General features: G+C 34.9%; 1 long non-coding RNA gene across 3 annotated transcripts in view; it reads left to right on the forward strand.

Annotated features, from left to right (window-relative positions):
- The window catches only part of LOC137848324 (uncharacterized), a 74,182-nt gene that overhangs the window by 41,901 nt on the left and 14,725 nt on the right, over positions 1–17,556 (forward strand). For all 3 annotated transcript variants that reach the window (XR_011091287.1, XR_011091286.1, XR_011091285.1), the window contains one exon: positions 4,551–4,708. This is a non-coding gene — a long non-coding RNA (uncharacterized lncRNA). The remainder of the gene's footprint in view (positions 1–4,550; positions 4,709–17,556) is intronic.

Raw genomic sequence — 17,556 nt, forward strand, 5'->3', positions numbered from 1 at the left:
GCCTCTTACAGCCTCCTGTTTTTGAAGGGAAACAAAATTATATCTATATAATATGCTCTTACTCATATGTCATTTCTCATTCACACACACTAAAGGTTTCATTATTCAAAAAATTAATTTACATGTTCTACTACTAGTTTTTATATGTAAATGAAAGACTTTTAAAAGACAGCTAGGCATTGTTCATTTTTATTTCAATCACTCATTTCATATAATTTGATTTTTTGTACCTAGACATAATAAACTGTAACTTTCCAAAACATGTTTTCATTGACTTTCACCATTGTCAGAGAAATAGTTGCTTGAGAGGTTTTGTAAACATTCAGAATTACAACTGCTTGTAATCTCAAATGTCACAAATAACTTTAAAGGAAATTGAGGGATAAGACTATCCCTGCTTGTGACATTATTCTCCTTCTTTAAGGTTTTACCTTAAATCTCTGGGCTTTCAGGTACCTGTAAATTTTGGAGAAGATTTAAATAGATTGTGCGAAATTTAAGTTCATTACTCTTTTTCTAAAAATGTTGTGCAGTCAATTAGCTGAAGTGGAACTCCTTGTGGATTGATGTTGACTGCTTTCTTTTCCCCTATGCACAAATGCCAAGAGATATGGTTAGGTGTGCCTAGCAAGAAATACGGAAAAGTTGGGAACTTTTCTTTTTCTTTACTTAAGAGATTCATGTTTTCATTCAAAAGATTTTGCATAAACTCCTACCAATTGTTGACTAATTTCAGTATTATTGATTCAAGCTAAAATGTTGGAAGATCTCTTTTGCAAATCACATGGTACATTATTTGTTGACATATAAAGTTTATTACCATTAGATAAAAATGTTTTGTTTTGCTTTGTTTTGTGTTTGTCTTTTAACCATTTCAGCATTACTATTAAAATTGAGAAATGACTATGATAGGAATATATAGCTGAGGGCTACGTGAGTAAAGCCAATGATTAATACAAGGGTTTTGATCTTATGAACCATAGTATTTAATTTGCAAAATGTTTGTATGTGTTTTTCAATTCAATTCTTCAGTGTAACTTTATTTTGCTGAACATGAGGTTATTCTGTAGTATAAAAATCTATTTTCTGGAATTTCCAAACGGCTCTTCTAAAATGATCTAAAATTTTTAACAGCCAAATGTTTTATTTCCCTTTTTGTATCAAATTTCTAGTTTTCTTGTCACAGATCCTCTATCTATGATAAGTCAAATATTTACAAACAATATTTTTAAAAAGATCTTTATGCAAGCAAGACCTATAAAAACAACTTCCACTGACGTAGGGGATTTTTCTGCACTGTCTTTCATAGATCAGGCCTGTATTTCCTATTTTCCACTTTTTCCACTTTTCCATTTTCCATTTTAAGGTAAGACAAATTTATTTTATATCTTATCTTATCTTATCTTATCTTATCTTATCTTATCTTATCTTATCTTATCTTATCTTATCTTATCTTATCTTATCTTATCGTAGAGCACTACTGTACTACCAAAACCAGCAGGATTGTTACAGCACTACAAACTACTTTTTATCTTGCTGGGATGGTTCAGCACTCATCATGTTACTTAAGTGAACCTATTATTGGGAATAGGCTAAAATTAGAATTACTGTAAATGAACTTGGGATCACAATAGTAGATAATAATCAGTTTATTTTTACCTGATACTATATATACTTGTATTATATACATTTGATATGGTAAAATTGTATATATATTAGATATGGTAAAATTGATACAATTTTAAATAAAATAAAATAATAATTAAAAAAAGCAACACTTAATCAGCAAAAACTTGGAACATAATTTGAAGGGAACTTTAACCCCACTATACTCCATAGAATATTTGGATTTAACAGATGTATTCATATTTGTACCTGTATTGTACGTCCTTTATGTTCAACAGATAAGTCATCAAATTAATTATTTTTTTCAATCTAACTGAAGCCCGTCAAAGTCAAATTCTCTATCACTGTGTGGGAGGAAAGTACACGTAAAGTTTAAGATATTTTCTGTACAATCTTGTATTTGGAGAGTCTTTGTACACCTCAGATGAGAAATGGTATGTGTGGATGGTGCATATTTACTTAACAGTGCCTTTAGTTGACAGTTATTAAAATACTTCTGTTATAATAATACTAACAGTTATTAAAATACTTCTGCAGCCATCATAGTGTACCTGAAACAAACAAGTAAACAAACAAATAAACAAACAAAAACACACACAAAAAGAATCAATGCTGAACTCAGGTGAAGTCCTAGCTGCAGGCACCATTTCTCCACACCTTCTCTTCTTTCTTCCTTTTCTTTTTAAAGAAAACAGTAACAGGATCAGGATTGCACAACTGAAGTCAGTGCTTATCCCATGATGGTAGTTTCAAGGGCAATAAGTCACTCTGTCTCTCTACTTCCACCCTTGGGTACGCAGGACTTCCCTGAAATCCCGTCCCATGTGTGAACCTTCAAGGTTTTTGAGATGCATGACTTATTAACTCCTTGTCAACTTCTTGTTAACTCCTTGTGTGTTTGGTACTGGAGGCTTGCCTTCCTGTGACTATTCTCCCAGTGAGCAATGAAACACACAACTTCAGTGACATAATTCTTCATAATTGTTATGTTGTAAGCTGTAAGCATAACATATATTAGAACAGTTTCATAGAGATGTTCATTAAAATAAATAAAAAGAAAAAATATCTTAATGTTTCACTGAAAGCTTCTGCGAAGTGTTAGAATTGCACCCCAAAGCCTTGTTGCATCATAGCTGAAACTATGGTGACAGTTTCTTTCTTAGTAATATTAGTCTAGTGCTCCCTAAACTCTGAGCAGCATACTAAATCAGATCTGATTAAATCGGGTTCCCTTGATAGAGCAGAAGATTGCTTAAACCTTTCTAATTTGTGACCTATGGTTGTGCTCAGTTAAATGTGATATTAAGGTCAAGGTCTAACATAAAGTCACAGAGTACACCACAAATTCATTACTACATTTTAATTCATGTAGTGACACATCTGAGAACATGCTCCTTTACCTTTGACCTGCAGTTGTAAAGGAAATCCATCTGTTCTTACTAGGTTATGCAAGCCCCTGGAGAATAGATTGCCAGGATTGTTAAAGATATAGAAGGTCACAATAAGGAGACTTCTGTATAAATGTTGTATCCTTCATATTCTCTTTCACAATGAGTATTGGCAAAAATCAGTAAATAAGGGCCACAGTCAGCAATGTCTCATGAGACCTTTCGGAGCAGAGGACGCACAAGGCCAGGAAGGGGGGATGGGGGAGGGATATTTATAATGCCTACTCCACTTCAGGTGTCTTGCTTAGGTACAATTAAGAGGGCCATATCAGGCACCTAAATGTCTTCAGTAGTCAACCAACAGGAACCAACAAGGCAGAGATTCACCATTAGAGTTAGATGCTGAGAAGGCAGAGCAAATATTGGCTTTGTTCTGACACAAAATTTACATGAACAGCATATAATGGGCATCAAAATATACAAGGAAAGAAAAAACAAACAGTCTGAAGAAGAAAATACTAAATTATTTGATTAGAAATTATTTTATAATACGTCTGTTCCCAACCAGGTCATTTTTATTTTTATTTTTTTATATACAAACCTTTCATGTGATTCATTCTCTATATGTTTTTTTTTGTTTGTTTGTTTGTTTTTGTTTTTTTTTCCCCCATTGGTAAAAGAGAGTTTATTGTTTTGTTTGTTGTAACAATTCATATGGTACAAATGTTATATATGTGGTTGTATCTTGTTCTTTAGCACTGTCAACTGCCTGTCAATCTTCATATTTACAAAAAAGAAAAAACACAAACCATTCTACTATGCTGGCTGTGACAGCACTGTAATGTCAGAGGACCGAGAGACAGGTGATGGTTTATGATAGAAATAAATCTTTTACGAGAGCAAACTTGGGAGAATTGCATGCTTTTGTAGGGGTTATATCTCTGCACAGCTATCACTGACAGTCTTCTCAAATGCCTCAGCTTGATAAGGAAGGCTTTCTATCGTGTCTAGTCATGTTCTGAGTCATCAAACAAGAAAAAAAGAAGAATGTATGTGCTCTTTGTATACAATAGGTAATACATAAGATAGTATGTATCAAAATATAAGTATGCTTGCATTTATGTGTATTTGAAGAGATATTCATTATATGTATGTTCATTAAATGGTCCTTAAATTGACTTTCACATTTTATAGTACAATTCTGAGTGCTACACAGCATGCAAGAGTGGTTTGGTTTATTGCATTCTGAAATGATAATAATAATAATAATAATAATAATAATAATAATAATAATAATAATAATAATAATAATAATAATAATAATAATAATAATAATAATAATAATAATAATAATAATAAAAGCTTTTTCAGAAAAGATTTTAATTTATACATGAGGGCATGGATTTTAACTGTAATTTCTGATATGCAGAGAGATGCTGCATTTTCCATATCTTTGCAATGTTTCAAATATTCTGCCTGTAACTAAGTTGCGGAATCATTGAGTTCAAAAAGACTTTTTTTTTTTTTTCTTTTTAGTTTTAATATGTATGAAAGAGTCTTTCACTTCCAGAAATAAGCATAAACAGAAAGCCAAACATCCTACAGATAGGCAAAATCATCTGAAGGATTTTTTTATGTGCTCTTCATATAACAGTGGCCTCTGAACCCTGCCTTTTAAGCTTCCATTTTTACAGGTAAGCTATTCCAGTTCTGTCATGTTACCCCTATAAAAATAATTGATAAGAATCATTTAAACCTCAGAAATCTCCGGTTTTATTCATGAGAAATCTGTTATGTATGAAAAATTTTGTTCTAAAAACCTACAATATCATAACAAACTAGAAAGCAGAGCTGCCATTCTAGTATTCCCTCAACTAATTGTCTAACTTTCATAGCACTTTTGTCATTTTTTAATTAGCTTTACCACACATTAAGTTATAGTTGCAAACCCCACCCAGTTTTCATCTCTTTAAAATGGCAGTCACGGAAGTTAATATGAGTGCTTCAGAGGTTTTTCTCTTACAGTTATGTCATTTTTTCCTGATTCATATTGCTTTTCCCTACATGAGCAGTAGGATTACTGCTTGATGAAATTAGCTATGTCTATACCAGAGATCTATGGCTAAGGGTCAGTTTAGTCATGAAAAGGGAAGACAGTAAGGGTAACAGTGTCTGTTTATAGTGAGGTAGGAAAATTCTTTCTCAATAGCTTCTGTTTATCCACTGGGGTTCATAGGTTGACAGGCCCAGATGCAGGGCTATGCAGTTGAAGGAAACAGAATAGATGTGGTGCTTTTTTTGATAAAAAGTCTAATTCCACATCTAGTGTGAAGATCTACAAAACCTACAGAAATGTATGGTGGTCCTGACCAGCTGCATGATGCAATTGTTAGGTTGCTTCAGCAGACCAACAGAGATTAAAGTTGCACATGGTACTCATTTTCTTCTGATGACGTGAACCTGGAGTGTAAGAAAATAGGTAATGCACCTAAGACAGACACATGGAAAGGATCCCAGTCTGACCCTGTGCACTCAAACTTGGTTTCCATTTAATTCCATTTATCAGTAAAGTAAAGTAAAGTATATTATTCCACACTCTATTTTGTCAAATAATCCCCATTAGTAAAATTGTTAGGCTCTGTTTTGTTAGCAAAGTGGCACAGTCATGCTTTCTGTCCATTGTGTTTTGCCTCCAACCTCAAATTTTTGCTTTTTGTACAAGCATTTATTTTCAGAGACCTATTTCTGTCTCATTTTTTTCACAACAGTTGTGATTGTTAACAACAGATTCAGATGAAGAAGGAGAAGGAAGGGGATTCTTCAACCCAAACAAATCCCCTATTCCACTATTTTTTAACATCCTGTTTGTTTGCGTGTGGATTTTCACTTTCTTTTTCTTTTTTTTTTTTACTTTTTTTTTTACTTTTTTTTTTTTTTTTTAGATTTTCTCAATCCATCTGTTGAGTAGCACACAGGGTCTCTTCCCAAAACTCCCACTCTAAGAATCCTGTGAGATGCCAAAGCATAGGATCTGCTAATTTGAAGGACAGACCTTGCTTGCTCTGTCGTCAGTTCACTCCTCACAAGCGTTGCCCTCCCGAGTGCAAATGTAGACAGTGGACTAACAAGCAAGACAACAGACACTGTTCCAATTAGCAGTAGTCAAAGTTTTGGGGAGTTACCCAAGTGGTTCAGATGTTGTCCACGCAACTAAAACTTTTGAGGAAACCCACAACAATGCCTATGACCATATCCCCACAAGTACATATAATTCTCCCTACAGCTTTCATGGTCACCCCGTTCCTTACTTTTCCTACCTTCTCTTTTGATGGAGAGCCTGCATATTTCTGTTAATTACCTGTGGTCTCCTCTATCTCCCTCTGTCCCCATTTGGAGATGGATTTCTAGTAATGTTTTTCTATGTTTTGTAGGCTGTAAATTTGAACAGAGTATATGTTTCTCTCACATTAACATTGCTGTAGTATATTAATTTATTTAAACAAGCCTGAGATTGCCATGACATCCCTTGAAGAGAGGCTGAAGACGGATTTTTTTTTTTTCTAGGTTATTGACTTGATCACAGGGAAAGCAGTTTTTTTTCCAAACATAAGCAAGGTCTGCTTGTTGAACAATCGGGAGTTTGACCAGTGGCAGGGTTTAGTCTTAGACATATTAGTGAATGTTTAAAAAATGTCTGGATGTCACAAAAATTAAGTCTGTATAGATATTATTTCTCCAAACCAAAAATGAAGTCTTTCTAAATGTCCATTTTTCATTTGAATTGCTTTAGACTGAGATACAAAAGAGAATAAATTAAGGAAACAAAATTAAATCAGTGTTTATTTATTGACTTATTGTTGAAAACAACGCATACTACTCCCTGAATTTTCATGAGTGAAGACAACTACTACGAATTTCTCAACAGTTAGGAAGAGTTTTACTTGTAAAATAACAGTGTTTGTAGTTGGTTATATAGGTATTAATCTCTGAGTGTATTTATATATATATATATAAATTTTATCAGAATGATACATCCAGACCTCTCCTCTATGTCATCCCCTTTCCTTTGTAAGGACATAAAACTAAAAATTAGATTAAGAGCTAGAAAAAAATATATATATATTACTGGTTAATTGCAATTTCACAACAAAAATAATAACAAAAAGTACATCACTGAAAAGTAGTAATTTTATTTTATTATTAAGCTTTATTTAATGACAGTAAAACAAAACTGTGAAGAAGTCTTACAACAGTACATTCCAGAGGGAGTATGCATTTTGAAACTATGAGAACTGGACAGGAGTTATTTTTTTTGGTATAGAACTTGAGGGAAGGATGTTTTTAAATACTAGGAAACAAAAGACATTCCTGTAGGGAAATACAGAGGGCAATTTCAATAAGGTTTGTACAAACTAGAAAAAAGCTTACAAAACATGACACATTTCTAAGAAATACAAGATCTTTGAATATAAATGTGCATCAAAATCTGGAAAAAATCTTGTAGAATTATTTTTATATATGTAATGTTTAAATATTTTTCTTTTTATGTTACATTGAACCTTTGGAAAGACAAATTTTCCTTTGAGTAGTGCTGGAAGAAATGACTTTTTGATCTTTGTTCTTCTCCTGACTTCTCACTAACTCTACCCTCCCTCACTTAGACTGCTCTACTAGTCTGTTGCTCTTGTCCAAAGGCTTGGTCCTGTCCCCAGGGGGTGTTTTCATACATCAAGGAACACTGGAGAAGTAGGGTGACCTGTTCAAATGACCTCTTCTTTAATTGTGCCCCCTGCTCATACAAATTAACACAGCTGTACTGTCTCCAAAACGAAGTCAATGCTAAACTTATCAGAAGACTGTGTTTTAAATCTACAGAATATATTAGTGTCTAAATTAGTGGGGCAGATGAGATTTACCTACTAGAAAATCTGTCAAGGATTATTCACTTTTTTTCTCATAAAATACGCAACATGGATGGAAATCAATATAGTCTACAGACAGAAGAACCATGCCAGTTACTTGATTTGTGTTTTATATATCAAGTATAAAATGAAGGATTGTAAAGGAGCGAGGATGTGCAGGTTAAAGAGATGCATTCATTTGGAAAAACAAATAAGTATTATGTTAGCTAGTGACATGTAAAAATACATGTAAAAATAGAAGGAATCAGGAAATGGAAAACAGTTAAGTGATGAAGTGATCCATGTGGTTTGTTGTTCTTGGGCATGTACTTTTTTTTTTTTTTTAATTAATTTGATTTTAAGTTATTAGGAAGCCTAATTGGAAACCAAAGATAGAATAAGCTTTTTAAGTAAAGGTATTTTTGTGAATAATTTGAAAAAAAAAGAGAGAGCTAGGGCATAAAAATTGCCTGAGTGAGGAATTTGGTAGTGAACAGAGTAGATGAAGTACAAAGGGAATAGCAGAAGGAGACAAACGGAGGATATCCATAAGAGGATGCTGAGGGAGTTAGTGGGTGTGATAGCTGAGCCACTTTCCAGTATCTATCAGTGGTCATGGTCATCCAGAGAGGTTCTGGATGACTGGAGACCTGTTAATGTAATATCCATCTATAAAAACAGGCATAAAGATGACCTGGAGAAGTGTAACCCTATCAGCCTGCCCTCAGTGCCAGGAAAGTTGATGGAACAGGTCATCTTGAATGCTATTGCACAGAATATGTAGGACAATTGGGGGATCAGGCCCAGTCAGCATGGGTTCATGAAAGGCAAGTCCTGCATGACCAACTCCATCTCCTTCCATGACTGGGTAACCTGCCTGGTAGATGAGGGAAAGGCTGTTGACGGAGTCTGCTTAGACTTCATCAAGGCCTTTGACATGGTCTCCCATAGTATTCTCCTGGACCGGATGCTGTACTCCAAGATGGGCCTCACAAGGGCAGAGTAGAGGGAGACAATCATCTCCCTCCACCTTCTGGCCACTCCTTTGTTGATTCAGCCCTGGATGCAGTTGGCTTTCTGGGTTACAAGTACACACTGATGGCTCATGTCGAGCTTTTCATCCACCAGGCTGGGGGTGGACAAGTGATGGGGAGGCTTCCACTGCCTGTGCATTTCCTCCTTGTGCCTCAGTTTGACTAGCAAGTCCTTGCTCAGCCATCCCAGTTATCTGCTTGAAAAGTTCTTGTGCTTGAAGGAAAACATCCTTAAAGAGTTTCCAGCTCTGTTCAGCTCCTTTGACCCAAAGAATGGTTTTCTAGGGAATCTCAGCTACTAGGTTTTTAAATAGCTTCAAGTTCATTCTTTGGAAGTACAGAGTCCTGATTTTGCTCTTTGTAAGGTCCATATTCCTTGACATCACACACTCAACCAGGGCATGGTCACTGCAGCCCAGACTACCTCCAATCTTAACCTCTTTAACAAGCTCTTCCGCATTAGTGAGCAACAGGTCAAGTAATGCTTCTCCTGCAGTTGGTTTGTCTAATACCTGAACCAGGTAGTTATCCTCAATGCACTCTAGGAGTCTTCTGGATTGCTTACAGCCTGCTGTGTGGTTTTCCCAGCAAGTGTCCAGTTGGTTGAAGTTCCCCATCAGAATGGGAATGTGCAAGTGCAACACTTCTTGTAGTTGAAGCAAGAAGGCCTCATCCACAGGCTCCCCTTGATCAGTCAGCCTGTAGTAAACCCCAACCACAAGCTGACACTTATTGATGTGGTCTTTAACTCTCATCCATAAGCTCTCAACCTGTCTGTGGCTGTTTCTCAGAGGCAACTTTTCACAATCAATCACTTCCCTAATGTAGAGGTCAATAGATCCTCACTTTCTTCCCTGCCAACCTCTTCTGAAGAGTTTGTTGCCCTCTGTTCCAATGTTTCAGTTATGTGATCCGTCCCACCATGTTTACATGATAGCAATCAGGACATATTTGCCTAATTGCACCATGGTTTCCAATTCCTCTTGCTTGTTTTCCATGCTGTGTGCATTGCTGTAAGGACACTTCCATCAGACAATCAGTTGTATCACATTTCTAGAACCCTTCCTGATTGCACTGGGACCACGTATTTCCCTGTTATTACTTAGAGTGTTTTCAGGTATGCTTTCTTCACTCACAAGTACATCCCCTTCCCCCACCACATCTAGTTTAAAGCCTTTCTGATAAGTCCAGCTAGTGTAATGCCCAGAACACTCTTGCCCCTCCTGGTCAGCTGCACCCCTTCCAACATCAATATGCCCAGTCCTTCAAAAGTACATCCAAGGCTGTAGAACACGAAACTTTGTACATGGCACCAGCCTCACAGCCAATCATCCACTCAGTCCATTTGTCTCCTTCTTCTGTTTTGAGGGCAAAATTAATAAAAGTAAATTGAAGGTGGAATGTGAAGAAGGTGACAAAGAGATTTGCAGATGGGAGAGGCAGGGTCAGAAAGATAATGGGACCATTACTGCCATTTTTTAGTACACACAAGGACCACCCTGTACACGGTCTGGCTAGGATGAAGTTAACTTTCCCCACTACAGTCCATGTAGTTCTGTGCTTTGCACCTGTAGCTAGAACAACACTGCTATTGCAACAAGTTTGCTAAGCAGTTCTGGCACAATGTCAAGATTCTCTCCAAACACACACCAAGCCTGGGGGTCGGCAGGAGGTGGGGAGGGGACATCACCAGGGCAGTTGACCCAAAACAAGCAAAGAGATATCCTATAGCAAGTGATGTCATGCTAAGCAATAAAAGTTGAGGAATGAGAAAGAGAATGGAAAGATTTTCTTGAAGCTGTTTGTTTTCCTGAGCAACCAGTAAGTGTATTGAGGCTCTGCTTCCCAAGATGTGGCTGCACATCTCTTGTTGTTGGGAAATAGAAAATACTTGTTTCTGCTTTCATCTAGATTTTTCTTTTTCTTCTCATTAAGTGAAGAACTTCTTCTCGTTTCTTCTCATTTCTTCTCTTAGCTCAAACATGCATTTTTTTGTTGTTTTATTTTGTTCCCTCCATTCCCATTTCTGTCCCCAACAACCTTTGTCCTACTGAGGAGCGGAGGGGAGAAAACTGCTGTGTGGTACTTAGCTGTCTATCAGTGTCATACCACACACCCTTGGAATATAAAAAACGTCACAGAGAAATAGGGCAGAGAGGATGGTATAATTTTTGAATAAACTGCATGACTTTAAGAAGCAGATTTAAGAGTTTTTATATTGATAATGGAATAAAATAGGAAAATAAAAAATAAAAACCAAAGGGTGAACCAAGAACACAGGAATAAAAGAAAGGCTAAAGGAGAAACAGAGATCATTTTTAGATGTTTTGGAAGATAATTTTGGAAGATGTAATCTGGGGTTGGAGTGTCTGTGTCCAAATTGAGGATGAGAGAAGACAGAGTTCTGTGAATCACTGGAACAAAAGAGATAACCTATTACACAATCTATAGCTATTAAAGTCATTTTCCCTGGGCTTCATTGGGCTTTGAATTTGATCTTGTGTGACAAAAGGAGAAAAAAACTAGACAGGAGTCCAAGGGGCAGTCAGGAGAATGGCTGCTGACTTATATGAGGAAAGGTAAGCATAAAGGAAGGAATATTGGTTGACTTCTTAATATCATGGAGATTAAAATTACCTTGGATGAGATGGAAGGAAAATGAAAATTAGAAGCTGTGAGTGGGCTGAAAGACTTGGCAAAGCCTACGTGAAGGAGGAAACATCATCATATACTTTAAAAAAAAGACAAAACTGAATATGAAAGTTTTGCCATCCCATATCATAAAGATCACTATTCTAACAGCTGAAATCCTGAAAAAGAAACAACTTAGAGGAAGGTAGGATGCTGACCGTCTCTTCCTACTTTCTAGAGATCTCTGAGATTTGAAGTTGGAAATGTACTGGATAAAAGAAAAGGGTTTGACTCCATATTTTACTTTTTTTTTTTTTTTTTTCCTGAACTTTAAAGTTTGATATTCTCTGATTTTATTTTTTTTTAATTTTGATTTTTGTTTCCCTTTGTATGAAGTTTGTCTTTATCAGATTTCAAATGTTTTAGCTTAAATATTTAAAATAAAAAACACTTGCAGTAGTTATCACTTGTCACAGAAGGCCTTATGTAGTTTCACACAATCAAAACTGCCTATGTAGATGAAAACCAAAAATTAATACAGAGCACTGAAATTGTACTTCACACCTCATATACTTTTAAAATTTTGTTTCTCTCACAGGAGTGGTTAAACAAACAAATAAACAAAGCAACAAAACAAAACAAAAACAAAAACAACGAAAAAAAGCACTTTGCCATTTATCTCTCCAAATCTCACATGCTAAAGAACCAAACCATCTTCATCATACAACAGAAAATACTCATTAAACTTCATGATAAAGTGATTAAATTCATGATAAGGTGCATTAGCTATAAAGGAACTTCCTATGGCCATCAATAATCTGTCTACTAGATGCTTGGTAGTTACATGTACTTATTCCTCAGACATGTTAGATCTCAAAAACTTGACCCAAGCCTTCATGGAATATGAAATAAATTTGTTAAAGTTCTCTTACAAATCTGAAGCAATGATCAAGCATGAGAATTAAGTGAAAATACTTATTTAACATATTTAAAACGGTAAAGAATATGAGAAGAGCCATGACCTTTGAGGTCAAAATATGTTCTCACTACAAGAACTGATATTGAAGTATTTTCTCTTTCTGCAAGCAGTCTTTGTGGACAGGCATTGTGGAAACTTCTTTATAGCTCCTAATTAAACAGGTATCATAATTGAATTAAAATGACAAGTTTTCATGTTGATGATGCTAATATCATGTGTTGAGGAAAGAAGGAAATTATTTGTTAACTAGTCAAAAAAAAAAAGTTTAAAAGAAACCTATGAATGGAGTGATCTTTGAGGATTTTTCAAATTAATGGATGTTGACTTCTCTTTGCAAATGGAGTTATCTAAAGTTTAGAGAAAGCCACTTATGTGTGTAAAATAGGATGAGGTTGTAAAGATGTTTGTAAAGATGAAGTGTGAAGATGGTTGTAACGATGAAATATGAAGATGGTTGTAAAGATGAAGTATGAAGAGCTTTGCTACATAATCTGTATTATCCTTTCCAAAATTAACATACAGTGAATAGATTAAAGACTACAGATAGGAAACATTTTTGTTCTCACTAGTGGGGATAAACTGGAAAGTGTTTAGGGGTTAATTTGTCATTCACAGATTACCTATTTCTGTGGCTGTGTGGCTGTGCTTTTTTAAAATTATTTATTAAATTAATTAATTAATTAATTAATTAATTAAATATTAATTAATTAATTAATTAATTAATTTATTTATTTATTTTCCTATTCTCCAACTTAATGTCTATCTTAAAGCCAGACGCTGAAACTGGATTTATTTGGGTATTGACAAACAGAAGTAACAGAGGCTGAGCAGAAAAAGCAACATATTGTGACATGCATTTCCCAGAGCTGTGAAGTTATCTTCAGAAAAATGACAGTCTTGAAACATTATTGTAAAATATAGAAACTTTTCCATAAAAGTATACACCCTGGCTATAATTTTTTTCTCCTAGCCTTCTTAGGCTTTCCTTCTAGTGCTCTTCACAATGCTGTTTTCTTATAAGTAAATAGAATTTACAGTATCTTATGAATACCTTTTGGTAAAACAGTATTTTTTAAACACCTTTTCTTCCAGGTGGAATCATATTTGTGTCTTCAAGGTTTACTTCTATATTTTTCATTTTAATTATTCTGTTTAGAAGGTCAGGAGACCTTTTTGCTAGTTGTTCAGTGCATTTTCCTTGCTCTGCCACAGGGCTTCAGAGATTATTCCCTGTCCTCTAGTTCGTGAAGCAGTGGAGCCTGCCAGGGTCTGATAAATAAATTTCTTGAAAATGCTAGGAAGGAAGAGCTGTGTCAGGATAGTCCCACTCACCAGCTAACTTAACATACCAAACAGATGTAAGAGTTAAACAAGTAAAATAGATCCTCATCTGAGCTTTCCTTTCTCTCATCTATACCTTTAATAATAAAGCAAGGGGTTGCTGACACAGAGATTTCCAACAACAGTCTACACCTGACCCTGTGTCACTGATGATGTGATCTGAGTGTTATTTTAGCTCCTCTGAGAACTGTGCTTAAATTCTGAGTCAGTAAAGTGCTTTAGAACTTAATGCTACCTGAAGTTTTGTAAGGTTTGGTTCAAAGAAGGCCATGTACATTCTCTCTGAGACTGAGGAAATGATGGGTTTCTAGCAACAGATGCCTCTGTGCCTTCAGTGCTGCACCCCCTTTGGAGAGCTGATACAAAAAAATTCTGTTACACTGTATTTGAAAGTTAGACCTAGAGACAAACATTTTCCAACTCAAGGACAATAAAAATGCACATTTATTTCCTGATTTGCATTTTTTCTAAAATCAATAAATCAGAAAGATCTTATTATAGTCATCAAAACTGCTATGACCAGAATTAACTACCTCCATTCTCCAGGAGAAAATATGTTCCTGTAACTTTGGCATACTTTCACACAATTTGCTAGAGTGCCTGGTGCTGCAAGACCACCTTAACTTTTAACTATATTCAGAACCACTTATTTGATCACTCTTAGATTTTGCCAGCTCCATGAGATTCTTCCACAGAATAATATTATAATTTAGTTTTCTCGATCCGTGTATACACAAGAATAATAAAGGAATTGATTTTTGGTGAAAGGTTTGAATCCCTGTTAATTTTACTGAAGAGCCAATATTCTTGCCATTCCCAAACACTTCATTTTGTTTCCTTTCAAATAATGTAGAAACAGAAGGTTAGATATATTTATGCTTTTTCTAAGGTAACAGGACTGTAGAGTAGTGTTGGTTTTCATACTGACAATATTTTGAGTTGGTGTTGGTATGCAGTATCATCTGAAGACATGACATTGCTGCATCCTGATCCAAATGTCAAAAGGGTTGGGAAACAGTGAGATTTCATGTGGGGTACCCTTCAAATATTTCATACTGTGCAGACTTAAGATGTCTTTTTCTTGACATTTAATAGATTCAAAGAAAGATCTCCTGAGTCATCCAAGTTATCCACTGTTAAGAGCTGGGTCCTTTGAACTTTTCATCCACACAGTACGGTGACTATAAATTGCAATAATATCTGCAAAATAAAAAAAAATAAGTAAAATAAAATGAGATAAATAAAAAATATATATAATTAAAATAAAATAAAATAAAATAAAATAAAATAAAATAAAATTAAATTAAATTAAATTAAATTAAATTAAATTAAATTAAATTAAATTAAATTAATAATAATAATAAAAGGATCCGCTGTTGTTCCTTACTAAGATATAACAGAGCTTGCAGGGTTTTATACAAAGGGAAAAGAAGCTATTAGATACACTTGCTAGACCCCTTTAGAAAGGGACATTTCTTTGTCATCCTCAAATTGACAACTAATCAGATTTCTTGTTCTGTTCAGACTACTTCTCCAGTACAGAACAAAGGGGGAGAAGCCATAGATAATGAACAACTACTACATACCATAATAATTCATTATATAAAAAACATAAGGATGTAAAAAAATATGAACTCTACTTTTCTCATAAATATCATTACTTCATCAGTAGCAACAGATAGAAGCAAAGATATGAGGCCACAATCATTTGTATTCTCCCAGTGGAATTCTCTGAACAGTCAAGTTTTCTCTCTCTCTCTCTTTTTTTTTTTTTTTTTTTTTTTTTTTTTTTTTTTTTTTTTTTTTTAGGGGGCCAAGTAGTCTTATTTTCTTTGTCTCTTTGTCTTGGTTAGGAGAAACACTCATTCAGATGACTTCCATAGTCTATTTGCCTGGAATTTGACTTGCATTGTTTTGTGTGACTGTAACCGAAGACTGTTATAACCCACACACACAGGAGGATATCGTTACAGTTGTGCATTCATCCTTAACTTTGACATTTTTTTACATTTAAGTAGATCACCATGTAAACTTAATGTTCCATGAATGCAGCTTCCGTATGCATTTAATTTATTGTTGTTGTTGTTTTTTTCTTTTTCTTTTTGTTTGTTTTTACAGGAAAAATTTGGGTGTGAGAAAGGAAAAAATCATAATAATATACAAATTATACAGACTTTGAAGCTTCACAGCTTAATTAAATCAAATAATGTAATTACAGTATCTTAAATGCATTATTAAGGTAGGTATCAGGGAAGTCCATGAACTCAGTTGCCCTTGACCAACACTGCCAGAGTAAAGCAATGTAGGACCTTTTGAACAACAACAAAAATCTCTTTCATCTTCACTTTGTGACTTATTAAAAGATTGTCCATATTAAAAGTCCCTGCCTAATCACCATTAATCTACTTGTTACTAGAAGAATTCATGCTAATGCTGTGGCAGTTAAGCCATGGACATTACTATTCAATGTCATTAGACTAAATTAGTATCCTAGGAGACAGCCTCTCCCATATACCATGTTGAAAGTGCAGTATTTAAGGCCCTTTGTTCCCAACATGACTAATATACAAAGTATCACAGTACTGACATTGCTTATGTAGAGGACAGTCAATTGACTTAAGGATCTAAAGGAAGAGCAAATGCTTAGCAAATGCAGGTAAATTACTACTCTTGCACTGCCTATTCTACAAGCTTTGGATACAGTATCAGAGGATAGGTTTATGGTTCTGTTGTGGATTAAGTTGTGGAAAATATCACAATAAAACTGTGTAAAACTGTCCTCAAAGCACATGAAGAATGAAAATAAGGGTTGATTCACCTCTCAGTGGGATATGAGCTCCTAGTATAAAGATTTAAAGTGTCGTTCCACTGAGCCATCCTCTTAAATAACTGCTATATGTGTAAAGAGAAGGTGTGCTGCAGGCAGTGTCTTCCAGCCCACCCAAGACTTCTGCTTTTCTTTTGCTTCCTCAGCCTCAGCCACTGCTGCACACGCTGTGCTCTGTGGAATGAAGCAAAACACAGGCCAGAAGGGAAAAAAAGTTCTCCTTCTTGCAGCTTTCTTTGTTCCCTCAAGCACAAGGTAACAGATATCTACTTAATCCTTTACATGCTTGCAAGGCATTACTTTCAGGAAGGCTTTTATAAATAATACCTCCCCAAAGAGTAGTTATAAATGCAATTACACAAACGTGAGGAGCTAAATCTTTTTTCCAAGGTTACATAGACAGCATGTTTCTCTAGCATGAGTGCCTTGCTCCAAACCTCTGGATGTTTTATATGCTATTGAGAAAACACTAGTGATATGTGATCTCATGCAACAGTCAGTTAACAAGCAAAAAACAAACAAACAAACAAACAAACAAACAAAAAAACTAGTTACCATGGTCTCTACACACGTTACTTCACTATTTTTACAGGAAAGAACTGATAAAGAAAAGCTGTGTACTTCATGTACCTTTTTGACAACAGAGGAATTCACCACAGAAGATCTTCATACATTTGTAGCTCTGTAACTATAGATTTGGATTTCTTTCATACTTCTTTAAGCACATACTCTTCATTCATAGATTTCTTCATTTATCTCCCCAAGAAAAGCTTTTTTCTTTTTTCTTATTTTTAAAATATTATATTTTTACAGTGAGAAAAAGATATTT

The sequence above is a fragment of the Anas acuta genome, chromosome Z (genome assembly GCF_963932015.1).
Source record: "Anas acuta chromosome Z, bAnaAcu1.1, whole genome shotgun sequence".
NCBI lineage: Eukaryota > Metazoa > Chordata > Aves > Anseriformes > Anatidae > Anas > Anas acuta.